Below are 20,192 nucleotides of genomic sequence, written 5' to 3' on the forward strand. Positions count from 1 at the left end.
AGTGCGGTCAGCGGTCAGCCCTCAGCTGTCTGCCCCTTCAGGACTACCTCAGCTGCAGAGAGCCGCCTTGCTCAAAGTCATGCCCTTCCAGGGGCATTTCATAGCCAGCGACTAATGAAGGCAAAACTATAAAGGCCAGGCTATGAAACACCCAGTGCCGGACAACTCTGAGGGGAGATCTCAGCTCCAGAGCTCCCTGGAGAATCACTCAGGCTGTGGCTGGGCTTGCATCAAATACCAACTTCTCCGCACCAGGGAATCCACCAGTTCTCGTGTGAAGCTTTGGCCTCTCAGGACAGGAGCCAGCCGTGGCTCTAGCCACTTTGTCTCCACAAGCCTGACCTTTCCCCATGACCAGCCTCAGAGGCACTGTTGCCATGGCTCAAGAGTCTAGTCCCCTTCTCCACCCTGCCCTTCTTTCTTGGTGGGGGCATTCTAATCCTTTGTCTTGTAAATTGCCCCCCAGGAAGCAAAAGATATTGTTTCCCAGCACAATTCATTGGAATCCATTGTTCCCACTATGGAGCCAGTTAAACAAAGAAAGGGCAGGGTAATAATGAGCTCATCCAGATGGCAGCCAGCAGCCATCCCAGGGGGAGTTAGATTTCTCAGCCTGACCCTGCTGGGACTCCTAGGAAACATTTCACCCTTCCCCTTAGCCTCCCCAGATCAGCTCAAGATACTTCTGATCCCTGGGAAACAGTCCCTCAATACGGGAGAGAATTCAGTGGGAAGAAAAAAGCCACCTCAGGGTCAGAAGATTGGACTTCTAATTCTTCCACCCCTCTCTTGGCTGTAGGACCTAAGGCAGCTCACTTGGACTTGTTCAGTTTCTTTGTTTGTAAAAGAAAATAATAACGGATGCCTGTTTCAGTCAAGAGGGCGCTTTCAACTGCAGGCAAACAAAAACTTCGGTACACGTTGTTTTAAGTCATAAGGAAAGTTGCCATCCTACTCAGCAGGTCAAAGGCAGAGCTCCTGGTTTGGCTCAGTGAGACCGCCGAGTCCCTAGATTCTTTCCCTCTCCTGGCCCTGTCGTATTCAGTGTCACACTTGCTCCCCCACGATGACTGCCAGCAACAGTGGAGGTGATCACGTGCTGCCTTGTTCCTTCCCCCAAAGCCACTGCCAGGAGGCTGCCGGACCCCAACTGGCTCAGAATCGTGAAGATCCTCCTCTTAAGCTGGGATGGCATTCATCAGGGTTCAGTCTGAACCCTGGGAGAATGGATGCTGAGGAGGCTACTAACCATGTCCTCCGACATTCTCATGGCGTCTTTAATAGATGAGCTATTTGACAGCTGCAGGCGATGCACGGAATAAAACTGTGAAAGCCATCTATAACTGCAAGGTGTTATTATGAAAGCAAAATGAGAAGAGCTCAGTAAAAGCTAAGTCACATGGAAGGATATGCCTTGTTTATTACGTTTTTCTTCCGAGTCACTTGAATCTTCATTTCTGTGGATCTGATATGAGATATTCATGCATGGTTCCTGCATTTCAGGATTGCTGTGATTTCCCCAGAGCAGACACTATCGGCTGCCAACTCAACAAACAACAATTGTCCCTAACTGTGCACACACACACACACACACACTCCCATATTCTCTTACTTCTTGGTAACTGATAGACCCTCAATTTTGTTCAAGTGTCACCGTCAGGTAAGACTACCCTCCATCAGGCCACATATTCAGGAAAGGTGGCCCTCTTCCAAGGACCACTAGGGAGTCAATCATGACCGGTCTAAGCCAATCACAGCTGTATGTCGGTCCCCTTGACAATGATTGATGTAGGGTGGACTTGGGAGCTAATCGTGGCCAACAGGATCTGAGAAAAAAACCAGCTGGGGAACTTCAGCTAATAAAGTAAGTGGAAGGAGCTCCTACTGTAGCTCATTTGTCAAGGAGAGAGGTGAGCCGAGGTCTTCTCCGGTTAGCAACCCCCTGGGATGCTGTGTCTGCAGGGTGTAGGAGAAAGAATGGCAGAAAAGCCCACGAGTGTCTTCCATTACTGTCCATTACTTCTCAGGAGGCAAGGAACCTGGAATGAAGTCTCAAGTCCCTTCCTTAAAGCCAGGGTCCACGTCTTACCCCATGTTGCCTCATCTTTACCTTTAGCCTCAGGTATGAGTGGGAGGAGGGGGCAAGGATGATGGAAGCAGGCTGCATTCTAATTAGATTATATTCTCAAAAGCTGAGAATTAATAATTACACATCCCAGGCAAGTTGCCTTGAAGACACCACAAAGGGCTGTTGTTACTAGAGAAAAACCGTCAGGTACATCTGAGCCATTTGACATTGAAACTTGCAAGGAAACAAAAAGACAACATTACCTAATAGGGAATTGTTCCATAGATGCTGATAGAGTCACGCCATCTCCTCATTCTCTGGCTTCCTGCTCTCCAGGCCAAATCCAACCTTGGGAACTTTCTGGGCCCAGCAGGCTGTAATGAGCCCAACTGAACCTAATGAGCTTGTCATTATTCGCATCTGCCAACAGCCAAAAAGGAAAGCATGGCGTGGCAAAAATTTTACACACACACATACGCTAACTAAATAATAATAAGTACTTCTTGACTCAGATATTGCCGAAATCAACAAACCAATAGAAGATAAACCCTCCTGGAGGCATCTGATGGGAACAGGTCAGGGAAGGGAGAATGGCTTTCCCACCCCCAAAAGTAGGATGCAGTTGGAAATGTTCCATGTTCCTGGGCTCAGTACCACCAGCCTTCATTTATCATCACCTTCATATATTCTTATATAAGTAGGAATACAGATCACCCCAGCCAATTAATCAATCTGTAATTAGGAACTGACACGAACATTTACTACCATCAGGCATAATTTATATGATTACAGATGATTAAATAAAATGTAATTGAGTGAACAGGCAATTTGTTAAGCACATCTAGACACAGCATATCACCTAGGGCTGGAAGCTCCCTGACTCCCCTCCTACAGCAGGTCAGGAAGTGTGGTCCTGGAAGCTGGGCCCTTGGGGTGTCCAGAAGACTGGGGGGAGGTGACTCATGCTTCCAAGAAGGCCCAGATGGGAGCCGGGGTGGGGAACTAAGCCTTGTGGTTCTTGAGGCACTTCAGTGCTAAATTTTTTCTCTAAGAGGTCACTGGATTTTCAGAACTCCTCCGACTACAAAGAAGACTGAGAAAGGAAGAATGTTTACATTCAACGCCCTGGAGCAAAACTGTGCCTAGTATTACCCTTCTGGTCCTCTTACCCCAGAACCATGCCACTGCTCACCTCAAAGGACCCCCACCACCCGGGAGCCCCTCAGCATTGTACCAAGAGTATTTGTAACCATGAAGGAGGACCTATCTAAACACGTTTGCACTTGGCAGAATATGCCCTTACTCCTGGCAGGGAAATTTCTTTTTTAACATTTATTTTATTTATTTATTTATTTATTTTTTTTTTTTTTTTTGAGGGACAGAGAGTGAGTGGGGGAGGGGCAGAGAGAGAGGGAGTCACAGAATCCAAAGCAGGCTCCAGGCTCCAAGCTGTTAGCACAGAGACTGACGTGGGGCCCGAACTCATGAACCACAAGATCATGACCTGAGCCGAAGTTGGACACTTAACCAATTGAGCCACCCAGGTGCCCCTGAAAGGGAAATTTTCGATGACTTCAATTTCAAAGAACTAAATTCTTTATTATACTTTATTAGTCGTCCTACCTTTAGGTTTTACTCCTATTCTCTCATTCCAGGTAAACAGCTTAAAATTAAATTTAACATAAATTTTTTGGATGTTGTGGTAAGTGTTATCACATTGAGATTGCCAGATTTAGCAAATAAAAACGCAAGATGCCCACGTAAATTCGAGTTTCAGATAAACAATGAGTAAGGTTTTTTTAGTGTAAGTGCCTCCCATACAATACAACCTTATGTCTCATTTGTTACCTCATAAAGTCCTTGAGACAAAGCTATGAACTATGATCTCCATGTTTCAGTTGAGTAAACTCACCTCAGGACCTTTGCTCTGGCTGCTCTCTCCACCAGGAAATCCACATCCCAACCGCCTTTGTGGGGGGCCAGCTCCTACATAACCGCTGAAATTCAAGGCAGGCTTTACTTCCATCAGGAAGCCATTCTTCACCTTCTCTGATCTCATAGACACCTCGTCATATTTCTGTCACAGCACTTAGCTTGTTGGTTAGTAATTGCTTCTTCATAATCCCCCTTCCCAACTGACTGGAGCCCCTCAAAGCCTGCCTGAGTTGCATATATCTCTGTGACCCTGTCACCTAGCCCCATGGGAGACCCTCAATGCTTCCAGAACAAATAACAGATGTTAATATTTGCATGCTGAGATGGTTAATGTGAAGTGCGCTGACCTCTAAACTGACTTTGAAATGCACCCCAAGGAAACCTGAGAGACAGAGAAAGCGATGTTCTAGATTTTTAGCATAGCAAGAAATAAGGCCAGAGGGGTAAGGGTAGATAGGAGGCAGACTATGGAGGGCTTTAAAACCATGTAAGGGAATTTAAATTCATTACAAGGAATTAAAGATGGACTGAATGGTTTTGAGCATGGCGGTGGCAGGGCGGTGACATGACAGATTTTATATTCTGTTTGTGGCATGGAGACTGGACTCAGGGGTGGAGAGAGAACCGGCGAGAGGAGAAAAAGAGGGAAGATTGTATCCCAGATGACAACAGTGAGGACGCATTCGAGCGTGGCAGTAACAACCAGTGATGGACTGGAGTTGGGGGTGAGGAAGAAAGAATATCTATCATGAAAGGACAAGAAAGCATGAAATGAACAAAAAGCGATAGCTCCTACCATGCAACTACAACCCAATTTCAAAATGAGCAGAGGACTTGAACTGGCATTTCTCCAAGGAAAGTACACCAACGACTAGTAAGCACATGAAAAAAAGTTCCACATCATTCCTCATTAGGGAAACGCATACTATGTTAGTCTGCTTAGAGTGCTTTAATAGAACACCACAGGCTGGGGGACCTAAGCAACAGAAATTTACTTTCTTGGTTCTACAGGCTGGAAGTTTAAGATCAGGATGCCAGCCTAGTGGGTTTCTGGGGAGTCTCTCTTCCTGGCTTGCAGATGGCTGGCTTCTGGCTGTGTCCTCACATGGCCTTTCCCCTGTGCAGGCTTGGAGATAGAGAAATTGAGCTCCCTGCTAGCTCTTCTTAGAAGGACACCAATCCTATCAGATCAGGGCCCCACCCTAATGACTTCATTTAACCTTAATTAAATCCTTAGAAGCCTTTAAAGTTATAGGGTGCTTGGGTGGCTCAGCTGGTTGAGCATCCGACTTCGACTCAGGTCGTGATCTCGCAGTCTGTGAGTTCCAGCCCCACATCGGGCTCTGTGCTGACAGCTCAGAGCCTGGAGCCTGCTTCAGATTCCTGGGTCTCCCTCTCTTTCTGCCCCTCCCCTGCTCATGCTCTGTGTCTCAATCATGAATAAACATTAAATAAAAATAAAAATGAAAACAGAAGCCCTTAAAGCTATAAAATGTAGTCATATTCTGATAAAATTACGTGCAGAGAGAGACTAAAGTCAACAGGGCAAGCAGAAGGAGGCAAAGGGGACCTCCTGAGTTTCTGGTCTTTGTTGCAATAGTTCCAAACCCTAGCTGCTTCACTGCAGTGTGCCCGTTCAACCATGCCTTTGACTCCATGGGTCAATAAATCTTCCCTTTTGCTAAAGCTAACAAGAGTCGTGCTATTGCAACCAGCAAAATAATACTAGTACAGATGTAGCAATTGAGACTCATAGGGATCCACGAAAACACAAATTCCAAAACGTATATATTTACACACACACACACACTCCATATATACACTATATATATACTATATACATCTATATATACATGTATACATATACATGTATACATTTCATCACCATAATAGGTTTAATTGGCCTGGGGAAGACTTCAAAAGAATATGATACGTTTTATGGAGCTGAAGTTACAAACTCTTAACCACCTGAGGACAGGAACAGACCGACAGATTGTCTCTGTGCCCTAACAACAGCCTGACCCCCAGAAGGCACCTGACAAACGTTTGCTGGGAAATAAAAGTGCCCAGGAAGCAGTGAAATCCCCAACATCGGAAGTATTTGAGAAAGGGCAGGTCATTGTGGATCTGAGATGCTGTAGAAGCGACTCCTGCTCAAGAGAGGAGACAGAGGAACCTCTTCCCCTCCTAAGAATGCGAGATTATAAGAAAACAGTTCTTTTTTCTTTCCCTTGGCCTGGGGCCTATTAGACAATATCCAAAGAGTTCATCTGGGTGATGTTGAGTCTAAGGGAAACCGAGGAAGGAAGGAATGGAGCAGGAACTAGGAAATCTCAGGTCTTCCCACACAAACTCTCCCTCTCTTCCCGGCCTTTCATTCCAGACCAACCACAGACCCCCAGAGGGTGTCTCCTGTACCAGAGGTAACCTTACCTCTACCTGCGCAGAAGGGCTTTGTGGGTTCATTAGAGCATTGCTTCTCAAATTTTAAGTCACCTAGGGAGGTCTTGTTAAAATGTAGCTTCTGACTCAGGTCTGGGGCAGAGCCTAAGATGCTGCCTTCCAAGTTCCCAGGTGGCTGATGCTGATGGTTCCAGCTGGTCCCTTGACTACACCATTAAGTAGCAAAGCCTTAGAAGATCTCCAATTAAGGAAACTTAAATCCTGGAAGGAGTGAGCTCATTGGCTTACTTAAAGAAGGATACAGAGTAGAGAAGACAATGGAATGTTCCCTACATTCAATTATGAATCAGTAACCTCATAGAATAGATTTAGCATTTGGGTCGGGCCTCAGGTCAGGGAGACTGGGAAGGGACCAGCCTATGAGAAGGACACAGAGTTAGAGAGGAAGAGTGAGCACAACAGGGAATACAACCTTCTACTTTATTTTTTTTTTTAGTTTATTTATTTTGAGAGAGGGAGAGTGCATGAGAGAGAGCACAAGCAGGAGAGGGGCAGAGAGAGAGGGAGAGAGAATCCCAAGCAGGCTCTGCACTGTCAGTGCAGAACCGGTCTTGGGGCTTGAACTCACGAACCATGAGATCATGACCTGAGCCGAAATCAAGAGTCGGATGCTTAATCAACTGAGCCACCCAGGTGTCCCCCAACCTCTACTTTACTATTTCACAGCAAATATATGTCAAACAATCATGGCCAACGGAAGTAAGAAAATGGCACTGCTCCACTCCCCCAGCTCCCTGGCGCTATGCAAGAATTCCAAGGCCTTTGGGCATTTATGAAGTTTCGTCTCTAACCCAACATTTACAACACTGTGCTAATATATGAATGTTCAAGCCCCTGAGAGATGACCTCTGAACTCCATCTTGGCCCCCTAAAAGAACCAGGCCAAGGGGAGGGCTCAGCTCCAACAGGTTTGATTGACTTGAGGGAAATCCCACCTTCCTTTTCTCCAGATTGGCAGGAAATGACAGAAATCTTACTGTCATCGGCATACATTTCAAGTCATACAGCCAAAAGTTAAAATCCTAACTCTAACATGTATGTAAGTATCTTAGATTCTTCCTCTGTAACATGACAAAATAATAATACTCAATTGTCTCCCCAGTGTTACTGACATCATCAGCCTTTGTAGGGGAATCAGTTGATACTCTTCTGGTTCAAATAACCGTTTGCATTACATGCAGCGTTTGGAGGAATTTCTTGAAAGAGGAAACTGTGAAGATACGTATAAATACTCTTAGAAAAACATGAAGTAGAAGCCACTTCAGAAAAAAAAAAAAATCCTTCTAGTCACGTATATATATGTATGGTTATAAGTTGAGAGCAAATTTCTTAGAACAAAAATTTCTGAATATTAAGTGAATGTTCATATTCCAGGACATCCCTTTGACAGTTTAGACCAGTTATTCATAACCGGATTTGGGGGAGAGGGTATGGTCAGAGCCTTTTCCATGCAAACACACCCCTCCTTCCACCAAATCCTGATCCTTTCTGCCCATACCGATAACCTTTGTATCTGGTGATGCCACCATTATGCCAGCATTTGGGGGCTTCCTTTCTTGCTAATGTCCAGCTCCAGCTGGCCCCACAATGAAACTACTCCATTTTCTCCTCTTAGCCAAATGTGTCCTTCTCCAGCTTTTCACTCATCTTATTCACCAGATTTGGTTCCCAGCAGGTTTCGATTCTTTCCAACCAAGTTCTTCCCCTTTGAGGATATGCAAAAGATTTTCCTGCCAACCCTGAGTACACTCGCTAAGGAAGACCCGCTTTGCTTGAAAGCAAAATTCATACGTGACTTCCTTTTTAATTTTATAACAACCACGGAGTTCTATGGTCCCTCACCCCCAATTCTCGTGTGCAAGCATATGATCCTCAATGTGATGGGTTTTGGAGGTAGGGCCTTTGAGAGGCAATTAGGATTAGATGAGGCCATAAGGGTGGGGCCCGCATGATGGGATTAATGCCTTTATAGCAAGAGGAAGGCACATGAGATCTCCCCCCCTCCTTCCCTCTCTATCTCTCTCTCCCTCCCTCCCTCTTTCCCTCCCTCCCTTCCTTCCTTTCTTCCTCTCTCCCCATCTCACTATATGCATTCATGTGAAAACCAGGAAGTGGGCCCCCACCTTGGTCTTAGACTATCCAACCTCCAGAACTACACAAAATAAACATTTGTTGTTTAAATCACCAAGTCTATGGTATTTTATCATAACAGCCTGAACTGAGGCATAGAGTTTTCAATTAATTAATCTGTCCAATGAACACAAGCAACTCTGACTAGACAGGAAGGCTGAGTTTGGTTCATGTGCTCTCTGGATCACAGCTGTGTGCTCCTGTGGAGATGGTTTAAGTTTATTAATTAACAGCCTGCTCTTTTTTCCTCCTACATACAGAGTATAGGGTTTCTAAGAGCTTTTGAGAGATTTATTTTTATCCTTCAAGTGGATAAAAGACATTAATGAAACCATTTGAGACTTCAGGGACTGGGCTCCACCCACAGAAGCCAAGGGGAGGCAAGCATGAGTGACCGTCGATTATTAAATGTCCTCTTAGCAAAGGAGCATCACTAGACTGGGCTGATGGGCATTTAAATGTGTGGAAAGTGGAGGAAATGCCATATATACATTATGTATAAAGAGTCACCCCAGCTTTCTGACGCAAAACAATTAATGAAATCGCTTTGTGAAAATGTGATTCCCCTCCCCCACTCAACTACCAGCTGGCCCAGCCCTTAAACATATAGCACCATGTTACAATGGCTCCAACAATTTGGGTCAGCGCAATGTTTAAACTCTTAAATGGAACCACTAATCTCCATTAATCTGACTGTAAAGATGAGACATAATGCTTAATACAAAAGCATAAGAGTTGGTAATGCATGTTCCTCTGATAGGCTGCCTTAATACACACCAACTCCTGCCCAAAGGCAGGGTCTTTGGGATTGCATCTGACCATTCAAAATCTATTCCTGAATCTTCCTGGAAATCTTCTTATGCAAGGGGACAAAGATCTGAGGGGAGCGTCCACCATGATGTCCATAAAGACCTTCATTCTGTGGAACTTCTGACACTCCAGGCCTCTACCCACTACCAACCCTTCTTCCAGACGGGCAGCTCAACAATGAATGGGTGCTGAATTGGGGGGTTGACAGAGGTGTGACCCTGTCACTAGCCCAGATGGCTACAGGTTGAGTGGAGAAGTAGGCACAGTAGATGATTCATACATATGTGACACTCACCTTGGCTGGTACATGAGAGGAACACAATGAAGTTCTCTTCTTGGTAGGGAGCGCTCTGGGGCTTTGGGAAATCCCACCTATAAAGGAAGTGCTGCTCATCTCCCCATCTTTCTTCATCCCTACTGCGCCCTCCTCTGGGTCTGTTTTTCAAACCATGCTCCATGAAACCACCCCGCAGAACAATGAAGCTGTGGTTAACAAGTGACATTCTTGGACCCCTCTCCCAGACCTACCAAATCAGAATCTCTCAGAAGGAGACTCGGGAAAACCACATTTTAAACAAGCTCTACCAATGACCCTTAAGCACAAAAGGTATCTAAATTTTGTAAAGCTATTATAGGAATCCAGCTAAAAAAAATGTCTGTGCGTGAGATAATCCAGCTCCAGCACAGTTATTTTGAACCAGAAATGTCCATGGTGTCGTTCCCAGGCAAGTTCTTAAAGCAAAAGTTACATGTATCAAGTGGAAAAATATATACAGACCCAAGACAGAGAAAGGCTGTGACATCTGTTTTTGGTAGCCACCATGCCTGTATTTTCCCTTTTGTCCTACTGCAAGAATCATAGCTACAAGTCATTGATGCTTACAATGTACCCAGTGCTTCATATGTATTAACTCATTAAAGTCTCATAACAATCCTATAAATAGAACTTTAACTGTTAGTCCTTATAGGAGGACAGTGAAAAGCTTCAGAGAGAGGGTGACATTTAATTAGGCTATAGAGTATGGGTGGGAATATATCATCTTCTACATCTTACTTCTTAATTCAACTATCACCAGGCAGGATCATCATTGCCTTTTTATGCCAAAGATCTCCACCACTAACTCCCTAGAAAGGAGGGAGAACAACAGTTAGGTTAGTGGTGGCTGCTGACAGGATGAATTCTAAGACTGACTCTTTATATTAGCTCCTGAATTGTAATTAACCACTGAGGACTCTTGTCCTAACCCAAAGAGTAACTCCTTTCATGGAATTTCAAGATGCTGGCTGCCTACTCTATGCCCAAGTAAAGCCACGTCTGCCCTGAGTTTTCTGATGATGCTGAGCTGTGCCAGGAGTCAGAAAAATCGAGGCTTAAATCATGAATGTTAGACTCCAGATCAACTGGTCTCCATTCCCTGGGATTTGAGCTGTATGATGGCTATTACTTTTAACTGCCAAACCCATGACCTCTCCCCAGTGCCAGATGCCATCCCCACCCTTCTGGTAACAGACCCCAACCCCAAGAGCTCTGGGATGGATTAATAATGGCTCCATCTTCTTGGACATGGTGGGGACAGCAGCCACGGTGACCAGGGATGGGCTTATGACCCAAGGCAGAGTCAATCAGAATGCTTCCCTGGAGTTTTCCTGGCAGGAGCAATGAAAAAGTTGTGAATCGAGGGTTCCCCATGGCCTTGTGCCCTACCCAGTGGAGAATCAGTTGCATTGAAGAGTAAAGTCAAAGAGGAATGAGAGAGACAAAAATGGTGGGAAAAAGACAGAGTTTAACTGCTGTCTTTTGAATACCTGAGGCCATCTCCAATATTGCTTTTGGTTAGTTATGTGACAGAGGCCAATAAACTTTCCCTTAAATATTCAAACTAGCTCGAGACGAGTTTCTGTTAACCTACAACCAAAAAATTTCTGACTCATGAGATATGTCTCATCTTGCCACTTAATGTAATATCCCACAGACACAAGAATGAAAATAACTTGAATTTTTATGGATGCTTGGTCTCCAGCCATTCATTCATATGCGTGTTCGTCCTGTTAACTTTCCATATGTGCCACGTGTTGAGCACTTTGTCAAGGCACTGAGGGCACAGGGGCAAACAAAGTGGTCCTCGTGGAGTTTACAATGCAAACAATCACATAAATGTAAATGTTTAGGTTGCAATTTTGTTAAATGCTGCAAAATATAATGATAACAGGAGTCCGACCTACTGGGAAATGGGAGTGGGAGCAGGGAAGTCTCTACAAAAGTGACTTTTGATATTTGTGCTAAAATCTAACAGGTGCGTAGGAACCATCTGGGCAATGATGGGCTTGTGAACTTTCCAGCAGAGGGAACTATACTGTGAAGCCACCAAGGCTTGAAAAAAGCACACAAGGAGCAGAAGAGGCCAGTGTGTTTGAAGTGGAATGAGATCAAAATAAGACTGGAGCGGCAGGTAGGAACAAGATCATCATGTTGATGAGCCTGGGCAGCCATTGGAGAGTTACAGAGACTATAAATAGGAGAGTTATAGATGCAAGCAGGTTACATGTTAAGAGGATGGCTCTGGCTGCTTTAAGGGGTAAAAACCAGAGGAGGCAATGGTGGGCAGAGCAAGAGAGTAAGGAGAAGACAAGCAGGCTTGGACCAGACTGGTCAGTGAGGCGAGTACATTTGACACTTACTTAAAAGACAGAACAGAATGTGATATTGATCAGCCATAGTGCGGGGGAAAGGATGACTCCGGTTTCTGGGTTGAGCACCTGAGTGATTTGTAATACCACCGATAGATCTGAGAATGCTGGAAAAGGAATAGGGTTCGGGGGGAGGAGAATCTAAGCTCAGTGTAGGGAAGTTTCATTTTAAGATGACTGAGCCAGCAAAGGGAAACAGCATATAGGCAATGTATGCATTACGTCATTTGAAACAACAGATGGATATGCCAGGTTTTACCCTACCCATTTCACAGGTGAGGAAAGTGAGGCTTGCCTAATCTACATAACAACTTAGGGGGATTGTTGGGAGTAGAACCTAACTTTTCTACATCCTAATTTAAATAATTTCAGTAAGGGAAGGGAAGGAAAAAAAAAAGTTAGAGAGGGAGGGAGCCAAACCCTAAGAGACTCTTAAAAACTGAGAATAAACTGAGAGTTGATGGGGGGTGGGAGGGAGTGGGGGGATGGGCATGGAGGAGGGCACCTGTTGGGAGGAGCCCTGGGTGTCGTATGGAAACCAGTTTGACAATAAATTTCATATTCAAAATAATAAATAAATAAACAAATAATTTCAGTAAGCCATGCTGAGTCCTCTACATCTGACTGATTAAACAAAACCAAAAATAACATTATAGAACAGGAGACTTTGGTAGACGAGGCATAACGTCAATCCGACATCATGTTCTGCAAAATCAATGTTGTGCTGTCCAACATGTGACGTCTGCTGTCACATAGACTCCATACTGTTGACAGTCAGCTCTCCATTGAGAAAAGAGTGCCCAACTCCACTGGGGTTTAAAGTTTCGTCTGTGCTTTGCGCTTGTGCCAAACATTGTAACCATTATTGGTAAAAACTGTCAAAATATATTCATTCTAATTGTGAGAAGGAAACTATTTCTCAAATTGGTTGCTTTACCAACAGCACCTACCAGCTATATATCCAGATGAAAGAGACAAGTGGAGTTTTGTTTAAAAAAAAAAAAATCAATAGATTGGCTCTTATGGAAGTCATTAATGCAAACTGTTTAGCAAGAGAGGCTGATTTTTCATTCCTGGTTGGCATTCCATAAAAAAAAAAAAATGTTGCACTGAGTCTCTAAACAAGTCTATGATTAATAATCATATCTGCGTTGCCTGTAGAATGTTCCGAGGTCCACTGACTAGAAAGGAGGGGATGCGTTTATCTCAGAGGAAAAGCTAAAACTGGCTGTTCAGAGGAGGGCCAACATGGGCTGGCCCCAAATGTGGAGGGTGTCACTTTAGGGGCATGAGATGACAAAAAAGTGATATTGATAACAACTCAGCAAGGTACTGCACCCCGTCTTTTGACATGGCCCTAGCATTATGTTGCTAACTAGAGGAAGAGTGCCTTGGGGATGGGGACATTTGTTATCCGTCTTCGTGGCAATCCTCCCCTACCCCAGCCTCTAATTCAGTAGCTTATGCACAGGAAGGAAGCGTGTGGAATGCAGGCAGCAAGGGCTAGGCACTGGGAAAAGTTTTATGGAAGATGCTGACCTACCATTGTAAAGCATAGTGGGGGGTTTTCCTAGCCCTTTAAATGGATTTTTATAGATTTCTGACTTTATGCAGGGCAGGTAGCCTTGGTTTCATTTCTAAATGGAACTTGTCAACCAAAAATCCCAACTGACACTTACAGTGAGGAAACAGTTTTGAATTTCTGAGTGGGTCTCGGAGAATGAAGCTGGGGTTTCCCGCCACACAGAAATTGTGGGATGTTTTCCAGAACTTTCTGTGCTTAACCTGGTTTGGGTTCTGGTAGCACTAGCCTTGCCATACTTGAGACAGAATTGGACTTCGAGCCCGCAGCACTTGTGGAGGAATCAGCTGGGTGTTCTCTGACTCTCTCTGGAGAAGTCACATCATGCCAACGCGGGGTCAACTAGGAGTCAGGGTACCTAGGATCCAGTGCCCTCTGTCACTTCCTCAGTACGTGGCCTTGGACAACCTGTTTCATCTCTCTGAGCCTCGGTCTCCTTATCTAGCAGGAGGGAGGATGGACCTAGACAGTCTCCAAGGTCCACTCCAGAAGTAAAACAGTGTGGATCATTGACTAGTTAAAAAGCACTCTTCCCAGATGTTTCCAATGGGGATTCTACATCAAACGTTGCGGAGAGAGGTAAGAGAAAGATGCAGCTCCAGGAATTAAAACGCACACGCAGACAGGTGGCTTGGGGAGGGGGGCAGCTCTTAGGAGCCCCCGAGCCCCAGTCCACCACCTTTGTCTACATTTAACTCTACTCTGAAAGCGTGTGAGCTCAGCTAGCGAAGAGGCAGCTGGTAAGGACCCTCCAGGGAGCTCCCACAATGAAGTCCCAGGTGCTTCCCTCATGGCCCTGCCAAGGTTGAGTTAAGAATTCTCCAGGTAGGAATTCTTCAGAGATTATTTTCTGCTTCAGTTTTTGGAAAGTTTCCCCTGAGAAACCATGCTCTAGGAAATGAACCGCCATATTGGGGAGGGGAGGGGTCCACTTAACTATTTCTGAGAGGATAGAATTTCTCCGGATGGGGCACCCTGCCAGCTTCCATCTCCCCGTGAATCCCACTCCTACCCCCACAGGGACACCCCCGTCCTCCCCACCTCTCCGAACAGGAGTCCCCAAAGGAGAGGGGCTCTGCTTGTTTAAAAAAAAAAGGGGGGGGGGCCTGTTCTCTTGGCCATTAATCATGCCTGTAAGAGCGTTTATTAATGTCCTGTCAATTGTTCAGAGTGAAGACAGCCTGTCAGCTGTCCTCCCTCCCAGTTAGCTGTGTGCAAACACTGGTGATTAAGCGCCAGATTTAACATCCTCATGAATATTTAAGAGGCTGTTTTTGAAAGTTTCCTGTCCTTTTACACTAATAGCCCCATTAAAACCTGTTTACAAGCCAGTCAAGAGAGTAACTGCATGCACTTAAAACATGAGAGTGCTCCCCCAAGAGGGGCACATGACCAGGCGAGGATCAATACGCTGCTTAAAGTAAGACTGTCTGCCCGCCCGCAGTGGAGCCCAGCCCCACGAGAGCCACAGAAAGGAGTTGGAAAAAACCCAACTTGTTAATTAGGCCAATGACGGGGGTGTGGGGGAGCAAGCCCTGCTACTGGGCTCCCCGCTGCCCTATGCGGGGTGACCCCAGCTCCAGAGACTTCAGAGAAGTTGCCCGAATGATGTCAACAGCAGCCAGCCCAGGGCCAGCGCCGGAAAGGAAGTTTGTCTCTGGGCCTGCCCGCCTCCTGGCTTTGGCCCTCCGGAGGCGGCCTCCCAGCCCTGGACCCGGCTTCTGTTCTGTGGCCCATCAAACGAACCTCCTCAAATGAGTTAACCGAGTCTTAAGGGAAGAAAGTATAATGAGGCTCCAAAGGGCTGAGAGGCTAGTTTGTGAGGAAGGTACTGGGGATGGCACGGGGTGCCCCTTTTCTGCCTGGCAGAGGCTGGCCCTTCCATCAGCGCCTCAGGTTGCCTTTGCTGCAGTTAAGGAAGACAGAGGGATGGAAAACTCCTTCCTCTGATAATGACCTGCCGCTGTCTCCTTCTCAGCAAAGGAATGGGTACGGCGGTGAATATAGGGCAGCACGGGGGCACCAGGCTCCATTCCTTTCCCAGCCCCAGCAAGCAGCACTTCCGGGATGGCAGGTGCACGGAGGGACCTCCTTTACTCCACAAGGGAAAACTCTCAGACACAGATCTGCCTCCTCACCCATCCCCTGGGGCTGCACCGAGAGTCCAGGGATCCCCTTGATAGCAAGCAGACATGCCCCAAACTTTGCCATCGAATTCTCACCATTCTTTCAAAGCTCACCCAGTGGAACCATCTCATGTTCCAGCAGCATCATGGAGTCCCTCAACGTACAGGCCAGGACCGCTCTAATTCCTATCTGACACGGTGCCTGGCCAGAGATGAATGTTCCTGTCTTCTATAATGGAGCACCAGGCACGCAAGGAAAACGTTTCCAGCAGCGTATGAGAAGCCTTTGTTTTGTTTGTGTTCTACAAATACTTGTTCTTGTCCGACTCAACTTTCACAAATCTGGTGAGTGCAAAATTGTATCTAATTTTTTTAATTTTCAATTTTTTGAATTTAACTTTTTAACTTTACTGATGATATAGAACGTTAAAAAAATATTGCCATACTTAATCAACTTTAGTATAGTCTTACAGAAAATAATGATAAGGTTGTGGCCATACCCACTGATCTGGAACATAGTCATCTGGAAATATCCCCTCCCCAGAGACTTTGCAAGAAGCAAAATGGAAGCCAAAGGGCTTCTGCACAGCCAAAACAAATATTGCAAAATCTGGGCTCTAAAATTTTAGCATTTACTCCTCAGGCCCGCATCCCAGCAGATTAATGAAATTTTTAATATGACTCTAATAAGTTTACCTCTTTGTTGTTCCAGTCAATTAGGAAAAATGAGGGAAAGCAAGAGACAGACACACTGACAGTGGGAAGAAGTCATAGTTCTGGACACTGAGCAAGAATAAACATCCTCAAAAAGTGAGTCAAGAACCCCAACAGCACAGCAGCCCGAGGTCACTTATTCCAGGGGCAAAGAGCTATCCACACCCCCACGTGCCCCCAAGTGTCAATAAGAAAGTAATAAGCTATAATACCACATGCATAATGAAGTAGGAAAGGGTATGACACTATTCTTTTAAAAGTCCGTCTATCAGAGTTAAAACTTTCATAGTTTGGCAGCTTAAAGAGCTAAGCCATCAGCCATGCAGAAAATTCATCTCCAGAATGACTTACTTATCCTCTGCCTTTTTCTCTTTCAATCTATTCATATTTCCACCAAAGAGCATTCAAAAGAACTCAGACAAACTTATAAACCACGAAGACAGGTTGCCATCCTGAGAAGCTGGCTTCATCACTTTGCAGGCAATAGTGTGTTGGGGCTGGGGCATGCGGGCTCATGGGAGCGGGGTGTTACATTTTCAGGAATTTTGTGAGCGAGTGGTAAACACAGCCGTCATTAGGCATTAAATTAGATAAACTTGCAGCCAAATAAATTATACTGAAAACAAAGGTAATAAGTCATCAAAACACATCGCTTCTTAATCATTGTCCTAGACTTTGCTATTTCCATGTTCTTGCAGCCCTTTGTGTCCCTTGTCCCAGTGCGGTGAAAATGCCTCGTCGTGGGGCGCCACTGCCCCTCAGGCCCCACCCCCACATTCAGTGACATCACCTTGGCAGCTTGAAATGGCCGTAGTGGGAGTATTTACACCACGGAAATTGACAAATGCTACGAATAGAGTTTATTTGGGGTTTTTTTTCCCCTAGAGAGGTGGTTCGTATGCTTTTGCTAGTATGCCACTGTTCATAGGCTGTTGAGATTTCGAGTGTAGGCGGGAAAAGTTGCTGAGGAGGGAAGAGGAAAGAGTGATGGGCTGGTTTTCAGGTGACCCGCGTGCCTGTCTTGTCTCTACTTCTAGCTATATGGTCTCGGGCAAGTGGCTTCCTCCTTCTGAGCCTCCCCTTCCCCATCTGTAACAAGGGAGGATTGAACTAGACAATCTCTAGGACCTCTTCTGATTATAGAACTATCTGACCTATGGTGCCTCATTTGCTTTTTTTTTTTTTTTTTCAGCTTTTAATTTTAATTCCAAGTAGTCAACATGCAGTGTTATGTTAGTTTCAGGTGTACAATATAGTAATGAAACACTTGCATACGTCACCCTGAGCTTCATTTTCTTTTAAGTCAAACCAGCTTGGAGGTGTGTGCTGGCCCTTGGCCAATGGGAGGGATGGAGGGAGGGAGGTTAGACACGCGGCAAGTCCTCTCCTTTTTTAAATGTTGCCCAAATGAATGTGATGGCAACTGTGTGGTAAAGCAGCCAAAAGGACCCGGGTCACAGAACATGAGGGACCTGTCCCCTTTCACTGCAGCTTGCCATTAGCACCAGCGAAGCCGTCTCTGAAAGTCCATGCATTCTCTAAATAATAAAAGCCTCAAGAAATCTTCTAAGTGTTCAGTATTACGATCCAGAGACTTTCCGGGTGATGCCCTGGAAAGTGAGAAGATTCTGGAGTCAGAAGAACTGACTCGGGTTTGGGTTCATGACATCCGAATTTGCTTTTAGTGCTTATGTGAGCTCGAACAAGTGAAGCCTCCTCCAGACACAGTTTCCAGTTAAACGTGAGCAATTCCTGATCCCGTACAGATAGTGCGGCCTCTCCGGAAAGACATTTGGGTGGTACTTATTCAAAGTAGGCGTTTACCATATGGCTCAGCAGCGGTTCTCGGGGGCTTGCATCCCAGGGAAATTCCCACCCAGGCCCAGCAGCGGTGGCGAAGATGCTTGTGTGCACAGAGCAGGCCGTCAAGGCTTCCGCTCGAGGATGTAGATGAATAAAACAGATGCACCCACACCACGGAGCGTGATGCAGCATACTGAGGCAAGGGAGTACATACATACAGCAACATGGACCCCTCTTGCAAACGTAGTGTGGAGCAAAAAAAGCACAAAGCAGAGTGAGATCGGCAGGATGGTACCACTTCTGTAAACGAGAGTTGCATGCACGCTAAACAAAATTCACATTTTACGTGCACACAGATAGGTAACAAGGTAAACGTCAGACACATTTAGAACAGTGGCCTGTGTGGAAGAAGGAAAGTGTGAGTGGGAGAGAGTAATAAAGGGGGATGGATGGATTAATTAATTATTAAAACAAGGGAAGGGCAGATTACAAACAATAGATGCTGGTGTGCCGGGTGCCATGGGCTGAGAAGTATGATTACCTCAGCCCTCTGAACCGAAGCCCAATAAAAAAATAATGAAAATTGTAATAATCCTTTACCTACCCCACCCAGTTTTTGTGAGGGTCGAATGGATAATGTACGTGAAAATTATTTATGAACCATGAAATGTCACTCAGATATGTAATTAGCATCATTATCTTTCCTGAGCGGCTGAGAAACGGTCAAGGGGAACTAAAGAAAAAGAAATTAAGGTATATGGCAAAGGCTCTGATCTTTCTGTCACAAGTTTGACTGCTAAGGTCAAAAGCCCCTGAATTAAAGGTGCCTCGGTAAATTAAAATTTTTTAGGTAAAAAATTATGGTCACTCTTGATACTTCTTCCGGGTAGCATATTTGTGTAGACGCTGCTGGTTGCCTGCTTCCTTGGGGCTAGGGTGTCCGCCATTGTTCACAGAGCCGTTATCCCCAGAGGATCAGCTGTGATTGGTCCATGATGAGCCCACGAATGCCATTTCCAATGGCAAGTGATTGCTTTAGGTAGGGACGTGGGACTCAGTTCTGATAAAAGATATGAAAGGGGAGGTTTGCTCTGAGGAATCTCCTGGAAGAATCTTTTTCCCTGTCAGAAAAGGAGCGAGAGAACAGATAAGGTTGGCGGCTTCTATTTCCTCTTCCCTTAAAACATGAGTATGTGAGGGGCGCCTGGGTGGCTTAGTCGGTTAAGCGTCTGACTTCAGCTCAGGTCACGATCTCGCGGTCCGTGAGATCGAGCCCCGCGTCGGGCTCTGGGCTGATGGCTCAGAGCCTGGAGCCTGCTTCCGATTCTGTGTCTCCCTCTCTCTCTGCCCCTCCCCCGTTCATGCTCTGTCTCTCTCTGTCTCAAAAATAAATAAACATTAAAAAAAATTTTTTTTTAAAAAAAACATGAGTATGTGAGGATTTGCTCTGTGGAGATGAGGCAGCCATTTGCGACCTTCTGGCAAGAAGCCTAAGAACGAAAAGCTAACAATCTGGACTTGAGTGACATACAGAGAGAACCTGCTTCCGAGATGACACCAGATGGTTGAGCCACCACACCAAGTCTAAAACTGCCAAGACTTCTGGCTATTTGAGTTCATTAAATGTCTTTTTTATGTTAGCCACTGTTAGGGTACATGTTACTTGCAGTCAAACACTTCCCGAATGGTATATGTAACCTCGCCCATCCTCAAGAAGAGATCTCCTTCTTCTGTGCATGTTCTGGAAGAAACATCGCCATCTATCCAGCTTCCCAACATTATCCCACATGTTGTATTTGGCAGACTCTCCAGGAGCCCAGAGCTGTGGTTTAAAGCAGGTGGGGTCTGACTATGTGTTGTGTCATTCAAAGAG

Source organism: Panthera uncia (genome assembly GCF_023721935.1).
Source record: "Panthera uncia isolate 11264 chromosome D3 unlocalized genomic scaffold, Puncia_PCG_1.0 HiC_scaffold_8, whole genome shotgun sequence".
Taxonomy (NCBI): domain Eukaryota; kingdom Metazoa; phylum Chordata; class Mammalia; order Carnivora; family Felidae; genus Panthera; species Panthera uncia.